The following is a 23291-nucleotide window of genomic DNA, read 5'->3' on the forward strand; positions in this document are numbered from 1 at the left end:
GGCACATCACAGAATGGGGTTAAATGATGAAGAATAAGAAAGAATAAGAAGACAAGATACAGAACCACATAGACAAGCACAAATAATCCTGGCTATTCTCTGATATGTTCTGGAAATTCAAAAAATGTAATGGTGTGGCAACCTGAAGGTCACTTTACTGGTGGCCAGAAAACTTAACTGTAAAAAACATATGGTCACCATGTTCAGAATTCATTATCAAGTGTAAATATTGTATTTATTGATCACTGTACATTGAATTTTACTCAGTGTAAATAAAGGATAGCAAAGTGACCTGTGGTCATGTGTTTAAAGTGAAGCAATCATAAAAACCGAGTGATAAACACTATAATGGCCAAAATAAATAGAAGAGCAGTGACATCTGCTGAGTGTCAAGCTAATCACAGAAGGTTAGTGATGAAGAAGGAGAAACAATAAGAAGACCAGATGCTGAATCACATTGATAAGAAAGAAGTAATCTTGAATCTAAATCAATTGAGCAGCAGACAAACACGATGGCTCATTGCCATGCAAGATAAAGCCCAGGATACAGAATGCAAGAACGAAAAAGAGATTTGGTTTTTATTTTAGTACCTTAGGCCTGCGTGTTTCACTAGTAGATGTATGAATGAATATAGACTATGTTGTCACTTCCTCTTCCATTAAGATAAGTACTTCTGCTTAATGTTCCATAAGCATTTTATCTAGGTAGCGATGGGTTTGTTTCGATTATGAATATTTTAAAATGTGGCTTTAAATTATCAGCAGTGCTTCAGAGACTCTTATCACTTTGTGTTTCATTTTTTCCATATTTTCTTGACTATTCCAGTTTTATTATGTGTAGAAGAATAAAATTGTCCTATTCCTTTTTAAGGAATCCACCTAGTCCTACTAGTTATTTCAGGATGGAGCCGAACACAAAGCCAGTCAGTCACACAGCACGTTGGCTCAGAGTGGTCCAATTAAATATTTTTCAATGTTCATAGTGGGCACTTTAATTTGAGCCATGTTTGTTGGCTGTGAACCTCAAAGGGGCAAAATTAGAGGTACACATGATGGTCACTGGTAACATTCAGCCTTGGTTAAACTGATCACCATTAAATGGTCCTGATGACCCAGTGGGTTCTGTGTGACACATTTAGCACTGTGGTATGACTTGATGGGTCTTTTTCAATGAAGGTTATTTTTGTGGAGGCGTGAGAGGCAAAGTGAGATCTTTAGTGAGCACTAAAACAGCCGTGGTTGTACACTATGGAGTTTAAGTAAGAACATAAAATGCACACTAGCTATTTTTACTACCAATCTTTGCATGTTTAAATGATGACATCTACTTCAACTGATGGACATGTTTGGTGTGCAGTTTTTCTCACAAGCTAATTTGAAGATAAGAAGGCCTTTTTTCTGATTACACATGTGATAATCTTCATGGGTGATAGTTTTAGCTGATCTCTTTATGATGCTTTATCTAATATAGATGTAAATGTAAAAAAGCTTTAGCAACAAAACTATTCAGCATGATAAGTTATGAAGTGATGTCTTAGGAGTTTGTACATGGCCTTTTAAGACAGATGTGAGCATTTTCAATGACTCCTTTGCAGAATACTATAAGTGTGATGTCTGATTAGCAAATGGACCCTTGTCAATGAGGACACCTCCACCTAATGTAAAGCTGAAGAATAGTAACAGACATTATTTTGATTTCCCAGTAGACACTAGTGATAGAGATGTCCTTTAATACAATCACTTCATTCTTAAGGTATCATGTGGAGAATAAAGACGTGACATTCAAGTGGCATGGTGGCTACCGATGCTGCTTTGCTTCTCCTGGGTTCTGGGTCTGAATTCTGGACCAGTTGTTGTCTGAATGAAGACAGCAATTTTCCTTTCACAATTCAGTAACATAAGTGGCCCTTTGTGACTAAGTGTGGATATGTGTGTGGGTATGGTTGTGCATTAGCATAACCTGCAATGGACTGACACCTTCCATGGTGTGCTGATACTGTCTTAATCTATGGCCTCTAGTTAGAGAACGGATTAAAATATGATATTACATTAAAACAGCTCAGTAAAAACATTACATCCTCAAAGTATATTAAGATAACAGATCATTACAAAGCAATAGGTTCTTTTGTATGCCAGAAATCCCTGATTCTCTAATTAGAGAGTGGGGCTATATTAAGCTGGCAAGGGCGCACAACAGTTGGAAAATACATTGCTGGAGGAGATGAGACTAGGATATTATTTAAGGTCAATGCAGGATAGACTAGCAGGAGGCTCTTTAATGTCTAAATGATATGGGTAAAGATAAAGTCCCCCTTATGAAGATGTGAAGCATCCAACTAGCCCAAAACATCCAGCTCTACAGGTTTCTGATAACTACCAGGTGAATTGACTCTTAATGAGAGTTGTGTTTAAGGAAAAATGATATGATCAATTTGTTTAAAATTATTAAAGCAATTAGTAGAGGTGATCCCAGATGCTAATTTAAAATATATTCCTCAACAAAAACACGGACAGATGCTTAGAAACTTGTTAAGAGCAGATTTCACACAAATGTTTCTCTTCTGTCCTCACAGGTGGCGCAGTGGTAGTGCTGCTGCTTTGCAGTAAGGAGACTGTGGAAGATTGCGGGTTGGCTTCCCGGTTCCTCTCTGTGTGGATAGCGCTTTGAGTACTGAGAAAAGCGCTATATAAATGTAATGAATTATTATTATTATTCACACAAAGAACCATTGGCACTTAAAATAAATGGCCAAGTAGTGTTGTGGAGACCTAAGGTGACCATATTTTTCCCTCTTAGACTCTTTACTACACAGAATGCCCCAAACCTCATCTACCGCCTTTAACTGTATGTTTAGTTTTACCAGCCTGGCCACTATCAGGGTTGACTGCTCCCTTTCTTGTACATAGGTAACCTCGGGCAATTTTCTCAGAGTACCAGAGCAGAAAAGAAAGTGTTTCCACCAGGGGGCAATGCAGCTCCTCAAACACCAGACACAAACAGGCTCCGGACACAAGTCGTCAATATATCTAGTGGTCCGGGGGAGACAATGCCCTGTGCACACTATTTCCCTGGTCCTTCCTACCTGAGGGGTCCTGGCTGCGTAAGGTTCCCGGCTGTCCCTAAAAAGAGGAAATTACATTCTTATTAAAATATTATATATAATATGCCCAAAACAACAACAACCTGGGTAATAGTCTACCTGGTGGCTCTCTGTCTTAGTATGTTGATTGGTATCTCTAGTCCAACATGGTCTGGCAGGACACTCGGATGAAATGACCCTCAATTTTATCAATATCTATGGGTCCTTGATACGCCTCTTGTACCAGTGGTTGTGTGGTTCCCAATGACTTAACTTAGGCTGACTCTGCCCCCATTCCAGTCCTGCTGCTGGCCTGTGCATATCCTTTCATCTTGGCTACCTGTAATCCCTCAGGACAGCTGGCAAGAAGTAGTTTTTAACAGGTCTTTCCTAACATCTTATCTATGCTAGTTCTGAGCCGTAGTAAATACAACTGGTTTCTAAAGTGGTATTTTTGCTATGTACATATGTTTATCATTATTATACCATCTTCATGACAGTAGGACATTTAGGACCTTCTAGACTCAACTTGATGTTATTTTAGATAATCCAGATGAATAGAATGAACAAGCTCATTGGGCAAAATGACCTCATCATGATTGTGCTAATGTTCTATTATTCTGCAATGCATGCAACAGAAAGAAAGGTGCCTGGTGCTTGCCCGGTATGTAATTAAGGAATAGGTTAAAGCATTAAAACCTTAGGATAGAAGTCCAAACTCAATAAGGAAAGAATTAAGAGAAATGGAAGATGAAAGGAGAACACATTGACATTTGTTGAGCGGAGGGCAAATAGGTGAGCCATCCCAGTGGACAAATGGTAACTTCTGTAAATGCAGGCTCACAGCATAGAAACATTTGTGTTTTGTTTCCAACTGTTTATAGTTTGTTTTTTCCCTTAGGTTTTACCTCTCTTATTTACTATATTAAAGACACCTCCTATTTCCTTTGAGACCGTTCACCAGTTACATTAGATAAAAGTTTTGCCTATTCAAACATATATTACCTTCTAAATATTAAGTTTGATCATATTTGCATAAACACATTGATAACACTGTGGTTTAAAATATAGTCAAAATTCATCAGAAGCAGAGATGATGACACATGAGTGTGGACAGTGAGAGGGCTGGGGGTGGGGGGGCACAACAGCTCAATATGCTGCACTGCTGATTGTGTTCTGATCTTATCATGGAGAAACACAACAGTTCATGCAGCCCTTAGAGAATTATTACCTTCTTCACATGCTATGCAGTTGTAAACTTAGCACTTTCAATTTTATTTAGCTGCTTAATGTCACCTTGAAGATATGCAAATACAGTTCAGATGAAGCTGCCCCCAACACAATAATTAAAAAATCTTCAAAGCTACTTGCCAACACACAGCATTTGGTGTCATGGATGTTGTGTCCCATGTCACAAAATGTCTGGTATTCAGATCAAAAGTAAGCGCATGAGTAAAGGGTTATGCCATAAATTGAGTAATGTTTTCCATTACATTGTGTGATGTTCTTGTCTTCTTTTGTGCTCATCCCTATGAAAACCACAGAAATGTCATTAGTCCTTTGACTTAAACACTTGAATGTCCTGGACACATAAAGGCTATAAAGGAAGTTTGTTGGTTAACATCTCGTTTAATAGTACTTGTGAACACTTAATATCCCAGGAATTTCTTAGATCAAGACTTAGTATACAGTGGTGTGAAAAACTATTTGCCCCCTTCCTGATTTCTTATTCTTTTGCATGCTTGTCACACAAAATGTTTCTGATCATCAAACACATTTAACCATTAGTCAAATATAACACAAGTAAACACAAAATGCAGTTTGTAAATGGTGGTTTTTATTATTTAGGGAGAAAAAAAAATCCAAACCTACATGGCCCTGTGTGAAAAAGTAATTGCCCCCTGAACCTAATAACTGGTTGGGCCACCCTTAGCAGCAATAACTGCAATCAAGCGTTTGCGATAACTTGCAATGAGTCTATTACAGCGCTCTGGAGGAATTTTGGCCCACTCATCTTTGCAAAATTGTTGTAATTCAGCTTTATTTGAGGGTTTTCTAGCATGAACCGCCTTTTTAAGGTCATGCCATAGCATCTCAATTGGATTCAGGTCAGGACTTTGACTAGGCCACTCCAAAGTCTTCATTTTGTTTTTCTTCAGCCATTCAGAGGTGGATTTGCTGGTGTGTTTTGGCTCATTGTCCTGTTGCAGCACCCAAGATCGCTTCAGCTTGAGTTGACGAACAGATGGCCGGACATTCTCCTTCAGGATTTTTTGGTAGACAGTAGAATTCATGGTTCCATCTATCACAGCAAGCCTTCCTGGTCCTGAAGCAGCAAAACAACCCCAGACCATCACACTACCACCACCATATTTTACTGTTGGTATGATGTTCTTTTTCTGAAATGCTGTGTTCCTTTTACGCCAGATGTAACGGGACATTTGCCTTCCAAAAAGTTCAACTTTTGTCTCATCAGTCCACAAGGTATTTTCCCAAAAGTCTTGGCAATCATTGAGATGTTTCTTAGCAAAATTGAGACGAGCCCTAATGTTCTTTTTGCTTAACAGTGGTTTGCGTCTTGGAAATCTGCATAGGAAGGCCGTTTTTGCCCAGTCTCTTTCTTATGGTGGAGTCGTGAACACTGACCTTAATTGAGGCAAGTGAGGCCTGCAGTTCTTTAGACGTTGTCCTGGGGTCTTTTGTGACCTCTCGGATGAGTCGTCTCTGCGCTCTTGGGGTAATTTTGGTCGGCCGGCCACTCCTGGGAAGGTTCACCACTGTTCCATGTTTTTGCCATTTGTGGATAATGGCTCTCACTGTGGTTCGCTGGAGTCCCAAAGCTTTAGAAATGGCTTTATAACCTTTACCAGACTGATAGATCTCAGTTACTTCTGTTCTCATTTGTTCCTGAATTTCTTTGGATCTTGGCATGATGTCTAGCTTTTGAGGTGCTTTTGGTCTACTTCTCTGTGTCAGGCAGCTCCTATTTAAGTGATTTCTTGATTGAAACAGGTGTGGCAGTAATCAGGCCTGGGGGTGGCTACGGAAATTGAACTCAGGTGTGATACACCACAGTTAGGTTATTTTTTAACAAGGGGGCAATTACTTTTTCACACAGGGCCATGTAGGTTTGGATTTTTTTTCTCCCTAAATAATAAAAACCATCATTTAAAAACTGCATTTTGTGTTTACTTGTGTTATATTTGACTAATGGTTAAATGTGTTTGATGATCAGAAACATTTTGTGTGACAAACATGCAAAAGAATAAGAAATCAGGAAGGGGGCAAATAGTTTTTCACACCACTGTAAATTCTGGGAATATTATATCTTAGATGTATTCTGAACAATGCTTTAATATTGGTGGGTCAAGCATGCAGACCCTGTGCCAGCCTTTAGTGAGTAACACCAGCATTGAAGTGAGTGAGACCTGGACAATAATTTATATATACTTTGGATTCAGAAAGTATTCAGATCCCTTCACTTTTTATCACATTTTCTTATGTTACAGCCTTATGCCTAAATAATTTAAATATTTTTTCCCTTCCTAGCAACACTCAATACACCAAAATGACAAAATGAAAATGTGATTTTAGAATAATTTTTTGCAGATTTATTAAAAATGAAAAACTGAACAATCACATTGACACAAGTATTCAGACCCTTTGCTATGACACTGAAAATCTGGCTCAGGCGTTTCCCATTCTGTTGTTCAGCATCAAGATGTTTGGAGTCCATCTGTGGTAAATTAAATTCATTGGACATCATTAGAAAAGGCACACAACTGTCTTTAGAAGGTCCCACAGTCTACTTGGTGGCTCTCTGTTTTAGTATGTTGATTGGCATCTCTTGGAGAGCTTAGGGGCAGCATTGTTTAGAGGCAAAGTGTGATATGATGCATCACACTGGTGCTCGTTGCTCTGGAAGAGTGATACCCTTACCTGTCGGGTTTAACTTGAGTAATCGCCATTGTGAGGGAGAGGTGATTGTTAAATAAAGGACTGCAGCTGAGGCCACTAGAGGCAGTGAGGGTGGAAACGCTTTTGAGCACAGCAGCAAGTGCAGAGGGAAGAGATGACCTCATGGTGATCAGAGAAGATGAGATGAGATGAGATGTTTACAGATGAATGAAGTGCGATGGCATATTTGTGAATTTCCCCTTGGGATTAATAAAGTATCTATCTATCTATCTATCTATCTATCTATCTATCTATCTATCTATCTATCTATCTATCTATCTATCTATCTATCTATCTATCTATCTATCTATCTATCTATCTATCTATCTATTCTAGGCATTGGTGAACTTCCATCAGAAATGAGAAAGAAAAAGAGTGAGATTTCTTTTAAATGAGCCAGTAAATTGTAAATAAACATTTTGGATTATAAGTGCAGGAGAGCAATTGTGGGGTAAGGCAATGAGCTCTCGCTGGGATATGTCGGTGAGGTGGAAGGAGAAAAATCCCACTGGCATTATGTTGGAAAGGATGTGAGAGAGTTCAGACCACTGAGAGCCAGTGTTGGTGGCTAAAAGCCGCCGGTGGACTCCTCTTGAAGGTACGGCATGGCGAGGAGTTCTGCTGCCACTGAGCAGAGACAAAGATGGCCACTAAGAATACTTAAGGGTCTACGGTCATGCATGATGGATGGACCATGTCCTGGAAGTGTTCATTATGAGTTGCCTCCTCTAGTGCTGGGAAAACTGCAGTAGTGCTGTGGGATTTTACTCTCCTGGTGTGTGTTGAAAAGGACTCACTTTAAGAAGACCTTTAAATTGCCCTTTAATTGTCTTTGCTGAATTTTTATTATTCTTTAAACTTATTTAAATATTTTAAGTAGTTTATTTATTTTTAATGTATTGCCTCTGCATAATACACTTTGTATCCTTTTCTGCACCTCTAAAAAAGACCTATTTGCATGTCTCTCACCCATCACTGGTCCATCTCTGCTATACGAAGTACTAGAAGGTCCACTTAATATGTGAGTGGGAATTGGGAATGCCCCAAAATGACAACCTCTGAACTTCTGACCTCTTCATAAATAGAGAATGTCCAACCTTGCTTTAAGTAACAACTATGTAAAATGCCATTTATGTTTACAATCTGAATATCTCATTTTTTATGGTTTCTTCTGTCACAGGAAAAGTTGGCTACCTTTATTAATTCAAGCCTTCTCTTTGTATTGTAAAAATCAAAAGGAAAGATCATAAAGGGTTGGAGTCCTGTTGGATGCCCTGTTTAATGTCCAAAGATTTAAAGAGAATGATTGCTGAATATGGTTTAGCAGTCCAAATATTTTAGCTTCCAAGCTGAGGTCTGACTTCCTTGCTAGCTGGTTCTCTAATGAATGCTGACTCCAGTCAGCACTCCCTTTAAAAAGGATAGGAGGCGAGGCTACCAAGCAACCCTCCAGAAGTGACATTAGGGTTCTTCCTATTGGAGCACCTCCATTACATGACAGGAAATGGAAGAGGAGTTGGTGCATGTGTCACCTGTTTTATTATCCTCCAGTGTTTCCCCAGACACTTCCTATGCTCGCTTGCATGATGGTATACATTTTTAAGTAATACAACTTAGTGTTAGCTTTTGAATGAAACTTAATATGTTCTCTAATGTTAGATAGTGATGCAAACTCTTCTGAGATTTTTCAGGTATTGAAGACAACAGTTTAGAGGTTGCTATGCTCCGTAATCATGGAGCTGTGGCGTGGCATTGTACTGCATGTTGATTAGCAAGTCAGAATTTCACTATACCCTAGATACATGACACATTTTGCCCTAAATAATCCATCTCACCAATGCTCTAAACTGCAACTACTGTGAGGTATTTTCTCTGTTTTACTCCATACATTCCAAATTCATGTCCCACCTGCTTTTCTGATCTACCTGTCTAATTATGTTGCTACACTGAAAATCTCTAGTGTTAAATAATCTATGCTAGAGCAATGTGCTTCCTCTGTCTCTGATAAGCCATTTAAGAATAAAGTATCTACTTTTAGTGTGCATTAGATTTTTGTTTTTATATATTTACCTGCATCTGTCTAGCAATTGTTTGCACACCATTGTCAGTTTTTTTTTTCACTAAACTTGGTTTTGTTCTTCTTCTCAATCCCGAGCCTTCTTTTCAATGACAGAAAATATATTGGTAACAAAACTTAAGCTTATTACGGCTCTTCTTTCAGCATTTCCCACTGTCCTTGTTATGACACAGGAACACAAACATGTCAAAAAGGGGTAAAAGACCTCCAAACCAGCCCAGGACATTAACTGACCTTCCTAGAGACAGGTCCCACCCCAGGCAGTCTCACCCCAAATTCCACAAGTAGGCTTTGGCCTGTACAGGTCTAAAATGGGAGACTGGCTTTTAAAGTTCAACAAATACATGATCAAAATGCATTAAAAAAAACTATGTTGTTTAATTCAAAGACTTTATTAAACAAGAACAAAATAGAGTAAAAAAAAAAAGGTAAAAAGGAGGGAAACCGATATGCCAAAAAACAAGTTCTAATCCTCAATCCAATAACAAAATACAATAACCAGTAATAAAAATTTACAAAAAACTAAAAATCTGATAAAAATCACAATGGAAATATCAGTACTTCACAAACTCCAAAGACACTCTGAGGGGATATATCTCTTCCGCCTATGATTGATAAAAAAAAATATTTACATACTAGATAATAAACAACTTAACAATATTAGCAAAAAATACATAAAAACAAAAAATGTTTGAAAAAATTATTATAATAAAAAAATAATAATTTTAAAGCAGAAAATAAACACAAGCCAATGAATAAACCCTGGCTGGTACAGTACAGTTATGTCACAATTAATGAGGCAAAAACATTTCATTGAAAAGGGGCCAGGAAGTGGAACAGGCAAAAACTGTAGTAGCAACCAGAGCCAAAGATCAATTTCAGAAAACCAATGATAGTCCACCTACGCCTAATAAAAACTAATAAAAAAACTACGGCTAATAAAAACTCAAAATCCATTATTACAAGAAAAAGTCTTAGCACTAAATTCTATTATAAACACACACTTTTGGAAAAAGTTTTAAGGTATCCACAATCTTGGACAACCTGAAAGTGCACAACATTGACTTTTATACTGTTGCAGTGATAATGTCACAAGTCACACATGTCCAGTTGTCACACAGTCTAAACCAGTTAAAAGCAAATGCCAACAAAGTCTATCAAAATTGTGACTCTCATAGACAAGCAAAATATTAGCAAAATAATTTGTAACTACCATATATACTCGCGTTTAAGTTATCCTGCGGATAAGTCAGGGCTTGATTTTACCGTATAATTTCCGGTATTTTATAATTTCAGTCGTATAAGTCGAATGTGGAAATCTCACGTTAGTGATCCAAGAGATTATGATATGCTAACACCCACCTGAGAGAGTAACGCTGCCTTTTTTTCTATGTATTCTGCCTACATGATCACACGTTAATACCCAAACTATTCCGAAGCAACATTTGCACTGTTTTGTGTTTTTTGTATCTCACACCCTCATACACCATTATCGTAAGAGCATCCCTTATCTACGATGGTGCGTTCGATCAGAAGAAAATATGAAGCTGGTTTAAATTAAAAGTCGTTGAAGTGGTGAAAGAAATTGATAACTGTGCTGCTGCAACAAAATTCGATGTGTTTGAGAAACTGATGTGATATTGAAGGAAGCAAGAAGATGTAAAAAAAAATAATAAAGTGCTGTACTTTTGAATGGGTGTACAAGTCGGGGTCCGATTTTATGATCGACTTTTTGGGTTTCAAGACCCGACTTATACGCGAGTATATACGGTATGCTAAAATTAATTTAGAAATTCAGAATTGTAATCTACATGTTACTAAACTTCCAGTTAAATAACAAGCACATGGAAAAATGTTGAACTAAATATAGCACAAAATTGCGCACAATTGTAACAACTACAGTTTTGCCATGCCAGGCACCAAGATGCTCATTGCTCTTAAAATTGGTAACCTACTTGAAAACGAGCACTGGAATGACAAACAGAGCTGCCGGAATGTCTTAGATGAAAAGCTGTCCAGCATGAGTGTGAAACCAGGTCGGAGTTCATAACTTAAGTGATTGTGATTAAACCGTTTCATTTACCATTCATATTTGGCAAAATCAAGTTAAAACTTCAAAATGTGATCATTATATTTTGGTACCTAATGCCACCTGGCATTAGTTGGCTTTTATTGTGGCAAGAATTTTTAGGAAAACAGTACAAACAGTTTTTCAATACTGCTGAAGTGAATCCAGGAAGAATGTATATTACATTCTAATTTCTAAATGTAAACTTTTAGACAGATTTGTCACTGATGGTCTCCAGAGGAATGGTTCTTTAGTTCAGCAGGCTAATGTTCTGGTATGTTGCAGGAGCTACCTGAAGTTTAGATCAGGCTCGCACCTTCCCTCTGTATTTATTACTTCTCCCTGTGTGTGCGAGAGTGTGTGTGTGTGAGAGAGATTATTCCTGTAAGTATTCCATTTTTATCTAATATATCCAAGATGGGCTATGTTAAGCTAATTGGTCACTCTATACTGACCTTGTTTAATTGTGTGGGTGTGTGCTGTATGAGAGTACAATGTGATCAGCCAATCAGGGTTGGTTCCTCCCTTCTACCCAATGTTGCAGGGACAGGGTGCAGCCACTATATCCTTAACTGGATTAAACAGGTTTATAAATGGATGGATGGGGATTTGACGTTGTAGACAATTTGCCTTGATGTGCAGTTATTGCACAGGGAGTGGTCCGTGGACTTGCTCAGTAGATTTTTCCTTTGTGACACATAAGATTAATTTTGCACACACGCCCCTGAAATGAAATCGACTCTGTTGATGCTCCTGGACAGTTTTATCCTGCATTGTGCTATGGCAGACTAACAAGAAAAGGATGCTCCAACTAGCTTTACAACACACATACAGAGTAACGAAATAAAGGCGTCTGCTGAGAAATGCATTCAATACACTATCCTGTAGACGCAAAATAAACTCAGTTTGTGTTGGAGTCTTTTTTTTTTACCCTGTCCATAAAACATAAGAGTCATTTATTACTGTGTATTTCAAAGGATCCATGAGACGCTAAATTTGAATTATTATCTTGTTAACCTCAGAAAATGAAAAATGCAATGCTGTAGCAAAGTTTTGCGGATGGACATATTAATAGACAGATGGTTTACACAGAGCTTGTATTTCATCCAGGTTTTTGGCAAGCTTTTACCTTTACAATTACTGGTGGATATAAACTATCATTGTACTGTAATAATGATTAACATGGAGCTTGTTAGCAAATGTGACATTTATTAAAATTCTTTATCCTATTATATTTAGAGGGAGCTCTTCAAATAGACTGTGCAAGCAGCTTGTATGTTTATCCATTGAAGAATAAAAGGTTTAATTTCGAAACTTGCAAAAGAAAAATCCCACCTTTGTCGGTTATTTTCACTATCCCTCCAAGGCTTTTTATGGAACATGTTAGTTGAAAAGTGGTTTTGGTCTGCTGGGCCACGTCTGCTTTGGTGTGGCTCACCTCTGTGCTCACCTAATAAAACATATTTTCTCATATATTATCTGACTTATAACTTGCTGAAAAGTCATTAAAACCTAGAGCGCTGCGCTATCCAGAGCTGCACCTAACTTAGGCATGGTAGGACCCCTACACTGAGTCACTGTAATTGAAAACATCAGTTTGTAACATTTACAAGACTACCATAAAACATATTCCCCAGTGCCATATTAAGTCACTGTACCTCTAGTTTCCATAATGCAGATCATCTTTCTTCTCACCCAGGCGGTTTGCACTGGAAAACAATTTCTAATTTCTAGATGTTATTCCTACTTCTTTTTTTCACATTCAAGACCAGCCTAATCTTTATACAACTCTGCTTTAAGTCATCAAAAACTCTGTCCTGTCCACTTAAAAATGTGTATTAACATTAGTCTGTTATCTAGGTCAGCTCTCTTGTGGAAATGCTCTCACCCAAATAAGATTAGGTAATACATGATATCATTACTGTAATGGGAAGGTGGGAAAGGTTTTGGGAGGAAAAGTTCATGCAGATTAAGGTCAGGTATTGCCTTCTAAGCAAACAACCCTTCTGACATCAAAATCACTTCAGTTTATTGCTTAAGATGAAAATGTGTGTTAGATAAACAACTCCAAAAAGTACATCCGCCCTTTATTAGGCCTGTTCAGGGTGGTGGTCCCAGGATCATCTGACATCTTATTACACACATGAATCAAGATGCACAATATGAAAATGAAGCTGTGTTCATCTACTGTATATCAGTCACTCTCAACTTTTATGGCGTCAGGACCCAGTTACAGATATTAATGACTAGCTGTCCCCCACATCTCTGCCTCCATAGTACGGAAACAGGACAAACTTTAAAAAAATCAATAAAAAAAAATGTAATAATCTGTACCTCTCTCTCAAAAACATCAAACGTTACTCCTTAACAATCTGGAGATGATAATGTCTGCTGAACAAACTGGTATTGCTAGCTAATCGGAGGCAAGGTACGCTCCAACACATGGCGAGAGGTAAACCGACTTGAACGGAGGCTAGCATGTGAGTGAAGAGGGTCCCGCCTCCCTCTTCTCAGCCCACAACTTCACTCTCGGATTTGCGCAAATAAATTGTTACTGCAAGCGAACTATGATACATAGCGCAATGAGAGAAGTCGCAAAATCAGATCTAAATCCGTTAAGTAGTTCTCGTGTGAAAAGCAGACAGACATTGAGACAGACAGACGTTGGATTTTATATATATAGAGAAGTCACACATGTGCATATAGAAGGTAGTTTAAGGGCTTAACTGGGAGTAAAATGCAGAGCCAGGGGTTGATGAACGGTACTAATGCCTTTTCTCCCTTGTCCACAAAACACCAGAAGGAAAACCTACCTAAGAATCTGCCTACTTCCACTCCTACAACACGCCCTACTGCAGACCTCAGTTCCACCTGAGATCCCACCCCTTCCTGTCCTTCACCTATAAAACAAAGCCTTCCCTCTCCTAATCAGTCTTGTTGTGACTCAGTCTTATAGTACCACTTCTGTTGCTGTTTCCACAGTATGTGGGTTGGACTCCCCAAATCTTTATATTTGTTCATTGTGCTTTTTTCACTATGACAATTTCTGACCAACGTACAGATACCAAAGAAGGTGGTGTTGCATCCCCCTGGTTGAAATGAGCAAGATTACAAACTGGAAATAAAGCCATTCCACTTGGTGAATGAAGGGTGTTAAAAAGTGTAGGGGAAGGAAGAGGTGGTTCCTCCTTGGTGAAACAACCATGAATACATACAGGAAATAATAATAATATTGAGGACCACCACCTATCCTTTTGGTGGAACAAAGAGACCGGTACCTCTACAACCTAGAGCTTCCACCCTGGAGCTTCAAGTACCTTGAATTGACTTCATTGACAGTCGTCATTATTTGAGTCAGAAAATCCTCCTAGAGCCCTACTCTTTACCATAGGGCAACTGGGCGGAGCTCTGGAGGTCTGCAGTTAGACTGTACTGGCACCCATTGGAATCAACACCACCTACTGGTGGAGACTCCAGTCTGCAGAAGTATTTACTTGCGAACAAGTGGAAGGGTTATAGTATGAACAGGTCAGTCACTGAAACATTTTTATTTTGTTTTTGCTTTTGACCCAGTGATGGTGACTCACAACCCAGCAAAGTCAACCCAGGACTCTAAACTGGGTTGCAACTTACCATTTGAGAAATACTGATCTAGATGACATGAAATGATATTCTCAAATCCAGTGCTTGAAGTGGGCAGGTACTCACCAGTACAAAAAAGCAGCACCTCTTCCAATTTCTACTAAGAGTACTGGGCATGTTTCTTAGTAACGGAGGCAGTTGAAGTTTCACTGGGACCCACCCTGCTCTTTGATTGAATGTAACAGTATCACTGCACTTAAAGTTTAATGGTGGAACTGTATGAACAAATGCTGCTGTATCACCGTAAATAGTAATGTCAGTAATTTTTTCCACTTCAAGCACTACCTTAACCCACTTAATCATTTTCAGAATTTGGGCCCAAAGCCTATGGTGGTATCATCAGATGCAAAGCATGACAACCCTAGACAGTGTGTTTTTAAGATGGCATGAATTAAAATGTTGTAAAACACAGTTATTGTTAATCGAAAGGTTATATTTTCCATTTTAACCTTAACTTAATATACTTTGCAAAGATGAAGCTGTCGGCATTTATCTATGCAAAAGAAATTGATGAAGTGCAACCAGCTTTTGCACATATTAAACCTAGTTTTCTCAAGTACTATGTCATGACCTAAAGATTTTTTTGTATTAGACTCACTTCTGGTTCTTGGTGAACTTGGTGTGCCACTGCCTTTTAGTCAACTGCTAAAGACTAAGCAAAGCGCTGATATCCTCGAGGCTGCCTGACCTGTAATGCCTGTGCTTAGAAATATCTACCTAACACTTATGACAGTAATCTGCATTTTGAACTCAGTCTCCAACACAAAACTTTATTGGCAGGATTGTGTTGCAACCTACAGAAAGAAAAAGCCCTCAGAGACATTGGGTAAGACAGATGCTTTAATTGTAGAAAGGTTTTGAGACAGTTTCTGTTTTATTGGGAGCAGAAGTCAGAAGTAAGTAGACAGATTAAAAGTAAATCACAAAATGGGCAAGGCAAGGCTTAGGCGATATCCACACTACTATGTTTTCATTTAAACATGCAGACATTAGTTTCTGTTTTTGATGGTTGTCCACACTTCCCCAGCGTTTTTAACCCCTAAAAATGAACACTTTTGAAAACACTTGGCACAGCTGTGTATTTCTGAAAATGCTTGCATAGCATTTCAGTGTGGATGGGTGTAATAAGCATAAGTTTAATATGTCACTGTACTCTGTGTAAATATATTTTATAACTCTTCCTTTTTCTACTCACATGCACAGTTGACTTAGAGCCAGATTTAGCACAGGGGTTCACCATAAAGAACTGCTTGGCAAGCAGTATGACATAAGACAAGACAGATAGACACAACTGGGAAACAGGCAGTAAGACTGAGGACTGTTGTGTACTATTTTTGTCCGTCAAAGTCAGCACGGAACTATATCCTCTTTTGCCTTGTTTGGAATTGCATGATTCACCTAAGTGGGGGCCTGCACGTGAAGAAAGAGTATAAAGCCTTGGAACATTGCCCGGCACACCGTTGAAGCCGACGGAGTGATGGAAGATAACGACTTTCGCTCCTCAAAATCCTTCCACTGCAATGGCAAAAATGGCAGACTCTACACATTGGGCCCCCACTCCCAAACTGAGTTTTTGCCATTGGCTTCCTTCGCCTGTTATGCAGCATAAGCCGTCATTAAACAAAGCTAAGTTATTTCTCCTATGTGATTTCTTACCGCCGTATCACTAAGGGAGGGGTGTCACCTTTTTATATTATATCTATATAGATTCAGGTTATGCAACATGCCTCAATCACAAAAGAACTCATTCCAGGAGAGCAAGTACTCTCTGCTGGATACAATGGGTAAAAATGGAGAGCTTTGTAGAAACATGGGCTATAATCATGCTTTGATTGGTCTGGGCTTACTACATGGCCCTTCTCTGATTGAATCCTGATCATTACATTTCCTCAGCTGTTTTACTCACCTTATACTTCTGCGTTACTCTCAACAGCAATTGCACCTCATTGTTAGTTCAAATATTGTTAGTCTGGTTTTTTGTTTTTTGTATTTGTCAAGCTTCAAATGTATGTCTAGCATGGAGTATACCTTTTCCTGTCTCTACCAATGCATGCATACCTCATGTAGGCAAACTGTAAGGTCATGTGCATTTTCTGTCATTTTAGTGTTGGCGGAGATACTTTCGTAAACAAAGTGAAAATGCTAGTTTGGACAGAGATTGTTTTTTATTTAAAAATGAAAATGTAGTAGTGTGGACATACTGTAGCTTTAGTCAATACTGTGATCTTGACTACTAGGAGAATCAAGACTGAGCATTTGGAAACTGAGCCATCTCATTTAAATAATCAGCTGTGGATGCCCAGTCTGTTGCAGCTCTTGTGACAAGACAACCACTGCTTGATTAGAGTGAAAACAAGTACTGCTCTATTACTCATACCACAGATCATTACAACCCCCTGTTAACAAAGCTGGATAGATTACATAACGTGGCATTCTCAAAACCACTAAATCCAAAATCCTTGTATGTTTTACAACTGCCTAACCTGGCAGCTTAACGCACAAGGCAGAAACAGCCCTGGATGGGCCACCAGTCCATTTCTGGACCCACCGACATACACATACAACACATAGGATCAATTTGGAACTGCTTATTAACCAACTCAAGGAGTGGTACAGCAACGGTGCTGATCTCAGCACCATCATAACTCACAATGTCAATATTTAATAATACCCATAAAAATAAGTAATAAAAATAGTTTAATTTATATTATTTGTTATTATGAATAATCACTATAATGTTCCCCGATTTGTCCCGCTTTAAAAAGTGGTTGTATAACCTCTCTCATGCCGTTGCTGTGGGAATCTTGCACATTGTTAGCAGTTGATACAATGGCAATTCTTCAGGTCCTTCGAATCTTTTTCTTTGTAGCTAGGATATGTTGTTTCAGCTGTAAGCCATTCGGGATTGTCCTTTGATCGCGGATGATTTTGTTTATCGTGTTACCAAGTCTTGAAGGACGGCGGAAAAACTATCCAGAAATTCTGGAGCAATGTTCACTGTAATTTTTTTTACTGATGTGGCAAAAAACCAAAAAACATTCATTGTGGTTAGAAATGCCTTGTTGACGAGAGAGGTCAGAGGAGAATTGCAGATTGGTCCAGGCTGACAGGAAGGCTATGGTAACTCGCTCTGTACCACTATGGTGAGCAGAAAAACATCTCAGAATGGACAATATATTGAGCCTTGAGGTTTATGGGCTACCACAAAAGAAGACCATGTCGGGTTCCCTTCCTGTCAGCCAAGAACAGAAAGCTGACACTGCAGTGGGCACAGGTTCACCAAAACTGGATAGCTGAAGACTGGAAAAAAATGGCCTGGTTTGAGGAACCTCAATTTCTGCTAAGGCAAACAGATCTCAAGGTCAAAATTTGGCACCAACAGCATGTATCTATGCAGCCAACCTGCTTCAAAAGTTTAAAAGCTTTTAAAGAGCGTTTAGTTGTCACACTTTGTGCATGTTAATCCCAATTAATCAGCACTTTGAATGTCACGACTATTTAAGAATTGATGCTGACTATGTGAATCCCTTCATTGCCACTTCATTACCCATCTTCTAATGGCTACTTCCAGCATGATAATGCTGCATGCCACAAAGCACAAGAACATCTCTAGCTGGTTTCATGAACATGACAATGAGTTTACTGTTCTTAAGTGACCTTCCCAGTTGCTGGATCTGCTCTGATAGAACACCTTTGGGATGTGGTAGAATTAAGTAGTCACAGTATGAACATGCAGCTGACAAATCTGCAGGAATTTCCTTATACAGTCTTGTCAACCATGGACCAGAATCTGAAAAGAATGTTTCCAAAGTCTTGTGGAATTCCTTCTCAGAAGAATTGAGAGCATTGTTCTGAGAGTAAAAGGAGGCTGTATCTAGTATTAATATAGTGGTCAGGTCAGGGCAGGTTGGGGATCATGTACTGGTAGAGCATGTTGTCGCACCCACCACATGACAAAACATCTCAGGATCCTGGTTGGCAACCCCCCAGGCAGACACACGGTCCAGTCCCACCCTGCGGAAATGACCCTCAATCTGCCACAGCCAGGTATTATGTGGGCAACCCCTTGGCGTGGTCCAGCCACTCGGGTCCCCAACAATGAGGATCTTGTGAGCCAGATCACCCTAGGGGAATCACACCACACGGCCATAGTGCCGTAACTGACCCTCCCTCACAATGCAGGTAATGTGCCTCATTCAGGACTCCATGAACAACTGCTCAATCGACACAAAGTAAAACCAGCGGTACCCAAAGATTCTCCAATGAGATGCAGTACCAAAGGAGTCCAGTCTTCATCTCGGGTCACTGCATAGCGTCCATGTCTCGCAACCATAAAGTAAAACAGTAAAACAGGAAGCACCAGGACACTAAAGACTTGAACCTTTGTCCTTTTACATAGATATCGGGAGCGCCACACACCCCTTTCTAGTGACCTCATAACCCCACATGCTCTCCCAATCCATTTACTGACTTCATAGGAAGAGTCACCAGAGACATGAATGTCACTGCCAAGGTAAGAGAACCTCTCGGCGAAGTCAACATTCTGATAATTCTGCTGATGGCTGTGCCTAAGAGGTCATTAATGGCCTGGAATTTTGTTTTTTATCCAGGACACTTGGAAGCCCAGACACTGAGACTTCTCTCTCAGTCTCTCGAGAGCCCTGATCAGTGTTCCTAATAATATATTCCTGCACACCATCCATTTATTTCCAACCCAGTTGTTCCATTCAGGCAGGGGCGGATTGTCTATCAGGTAATTCTGGGCACTCCCCCAAGGGCCAGTGACAGACAGCAAAGGGCCTTCTTACCAATAACTACCCACGCATCGATGACACTATTCGTTATCTGCGCTAAGGGGGACCTAGCCCTTTTGATGCAACGGTCGAGTAAGCAAAATGACTAAGGGGGAACCCCTGAAGCGATTGAATCTAGTACAGAAATCACAAGGGAGAAATACAGCACTGCATTAAATGAACCGGAGTTTGCATGCAGCTATGATCAACTCTCTGTTAAGGAGCTAAGACATCTGTGGACCTGTGGGGTTCTTGCATTCAGTGTTGTAGGCAGTCAGAATTGAGTACAAGGTGGGAGCCAGATGTGCATTGGAGGTTACACTTAAGCATACACCAACATTTACTCACAAGTGGCAAGTTTAGAGTTGTCCATTACCCAACCCTGCATGATTTTGGGATGTTAGAAGAAAATCCACATGGACACGAGCAGAAGGTGCAAACTCTACACAGTCAATGACAGGACTGGGATTTGAACCCACGACTCTGCACAATGCAATTCTTAACACCAAAAGATTTATATTGAGACTGTAGTGTATTGCATAATATCACATTCTCAAATTTGCTTCAAACAATACAGGGTTGCAGAGGACAATCTCAGCACTTTCTGGCACAAGGCAGGAAACAGCCCTGCAGAGGGTGTCAGTCCATTACAAGGCCCACTCACTCATACTGATACTCACACTCACACAGGGCCAATTCAGAATCACCAATTAGCCTAACACCTACATCTTTGGAGATGATGTGGGAGGAAAACCAGAGTACCTTGAGGAAAACCTACGCAGACACGTATGTTATAAATTATTTCAGAGCAAGTCTAATATACACACACACAAAAAAAAATAAAACTTCCAGTTATTCTGATCTGAATCCACCTTAATTTTTCCTGTAATTTTCAGGCAAATGAACACAGCAAAAACAGCACTCCACAATCATAACTGTTTATTAACGCTGGCTCTTTTAAAGTTGCGCTATGACTTAACATTGAAGTATCGTCATATTCTGATAGTTTGAGCCCAAAAGGAGGAAGCAAAGGTTAATGACGTGTTTGTTCATGGCTTAGTATCTTTACTTATTACAATAATTATAATCTGTAAAAATCAAAGTTTTCGTAAACTGGTAGAACTGACCCTGTCAACACATCTTTAAGTTGCCTTTGTTGCATTTGGATCAGCATTCTGAAGTTCATGCGGGTTTATTTGTGTGTCAGCAAACACTGGAGACATTAGAGAAAATTTAAGCACCGTTCCTTCTCATTAGAGCCACATGCGAAATGAAGCAATCCAGATAAAACTTTTAAGTCCAGAACTGAAAAAAAAGGTAACATCAAGGTTTTCCACTTGGTTATTGGCTGTTAAAAAAGAACAGAACAACAACAAAAAAAGAAATCCCACATCTGTTTCTTGAGAATGTAAGACGTGAGTGGGTCAATAAAATAAATGTTTGTCAGCAACTGAGGTGACCAGTTGCGGTGGAGTGGGCACGGCTGCCAGGCCAGTCAGAAGAAGGTTAAGGTTTTTTTTTTTTTTTTTGCGGCTGGGTGGTGCTCAGCATGCCAGACATTATTACAAGAGACCGTATAAAAAAGAAAAAAGAACCCAACTTGAATTTGTGTGAAAATATGTCTAGAAGCATTGGCCCTCTGGCATAGCCGTCTGTGGTTGGAATCAGCTGAAATAGACCCTGTTTTATGTCCAATTACGTACGTCAGTTTAAATCTTTAAGGGTTTCTGCTGGGGGTGGGTGGCACGTAGTGGGGGGTGTCAACATTAATATCGGCTCCACTCTCGTTTTTCCCACTGTTTTTTCAGGTACACTCTGTATACTTTGGCTGGAGAGGTTAAAACAGTAATATGTGTCTTCTGTGGGAAAACATTACAGAGCAGGCGTAGCAGGAACATTGAAATAATTAACTTACATCTACACAGCAGACACACAATTTAAGTCGTTTCAGGAACATTTCTCTTATTGGATGGTCTTTCCGTGTTCATTGTATTAATTTTGTTTTTTTTTTACTTCCTGCAAACCTCTGTCAGAATAGACAGGTTGAGAAAATGAATTGATGGATTATTTAGAGCTGTATCACAGGCAAAAAAAAAACCCTTAAATAATATTAATTGCTTTAAATGTATTCTACAGACGGCAGAGGGTTTAGTAGTGCTTTCTCTCAGCTCCTGCCTGTGTAGATGGTGCACATTTTCTGTACCAGTTCCCCAGTTTTCTCATCCCAGAGACATGTGTGTACATTAGCTGGTGTGGGGAACAGCCCGGACACAGACAGGTAGACATGTTGTTATCACCACACACGAGTTTATTATACATTATTTACAGTGGTCAAGTGCACAATCCCAGTGCCTCAGCACCAATCACCCCTTTAAGTCCTGGCCACAACACAATGCCTTAACTGTCTCTGGTTCGCCTCCACTCCTCTCCACCAAGCTTCGTCCTCTTCCACCCGACTCTTGCCCCTGACTGGAGGGAGGTGGCCCCTTTTATACACCCTGGATAGGCTCCAGGTGCATCCTGAGGGCTTCTGTAGCCACACCCCTGTGTGGCGGAAGCTCTGTCGGCATATCTGGAAGTCCTCCGGGTGTCCCCAATACTCTTCCCCCCAGTACTTCCGGGTGTGGCGGAAGTGCTGAGGTCCAGGGCTCACAAGGCATCGGGGCGCCCCCTGGCGGTGACCTCGGGCCCCTACAGGGTTGAGCTTCCAAGCTCTGTACCCGTGGTCCCCAAGGCAACCAGGGAGGATGCCCCCTCGTGTCCTGGAGGAGGCACAAGCCGGGTGCCACACTGGTGAGTCTTAATTTCTCCAGTATGGGCACATGTGAAAGTGTACTCTGTGAAGAACTGGCTGGCTCCTGACTTTTGGCCTGTGCTACCAGAAGAGATTTCAGCAGCTGCCACCCTGAATGAAGAGAGTGGATGAATGGATGAAGCACTAACCATCAACTTTTAATCATTCCATTATGATGGAATACTTGTCTTAAACATACTAAAAAAATCTTCTAAGATTCCAGACTTTGAGTGCACACAGTTTCAGTTAGTGCATAGACTCTCTTTAACCTCTGGTAGGTGCTTTGCCATGGGACTGTCTCCAGATCCATTGCAGGAGCCATGTTCATTAAAAGTCTCTGGTACTTTCTTCATATGATTTGGTCTTGTCCGCCAGTGTTTTCTTTCTGGTCATCTATTTTATCCTTATTAATGGTAGTTTATCTTCCTCTCTCTCCCATTATATTTATACTCTTGGATGTATCATCACTTGATCTTATTACCAAATTAGAATTTTTTCTCTGGGCAGCATTGTTGCTAAATTGATGCTGGCATGAAGATGGAAAACATCTTGTCAGACAGCATTTCACAATTCAATTCTTCTCAAACAATCTACCTCACGTATAAACTCTGTGCCTGCACACGGTGAAGAGCGCTGTGCCATAACAAAATCGTTTATCCAATTGTATTGTATTTCCGAGGTGGCAATGATAGATTGGCCATCTAGCTCTGTGAAGAGGATTATTTGTGTTCTGTTTTGTGTGTTGTATTTACCCCATGTTTTGACACCCATTGCATGGCCAACCTACCTGGAATGGGGTCTCTTTCTCAATTGCCCTTCCTATGATTTCTTCCATTTATTTATTTCCTTCATATTAACAAGTGATTTTACCGACTCAGGT

This window comes from Erpetoichthys calabaricus, chromosome 8, assembly GCF_900747795.2.
Source record: "Erpetoichthys calabaricus chromosome 8, fErpCal1.3, whole genome shotgun sequence".
Classification (NCBI taxonomy): Eukaryota; Metazoa; Chordata; class Cladistia; order Polypteriformes; family Polypteridae; genus Erpetoichthys; species Erpetoichthys calabaricus.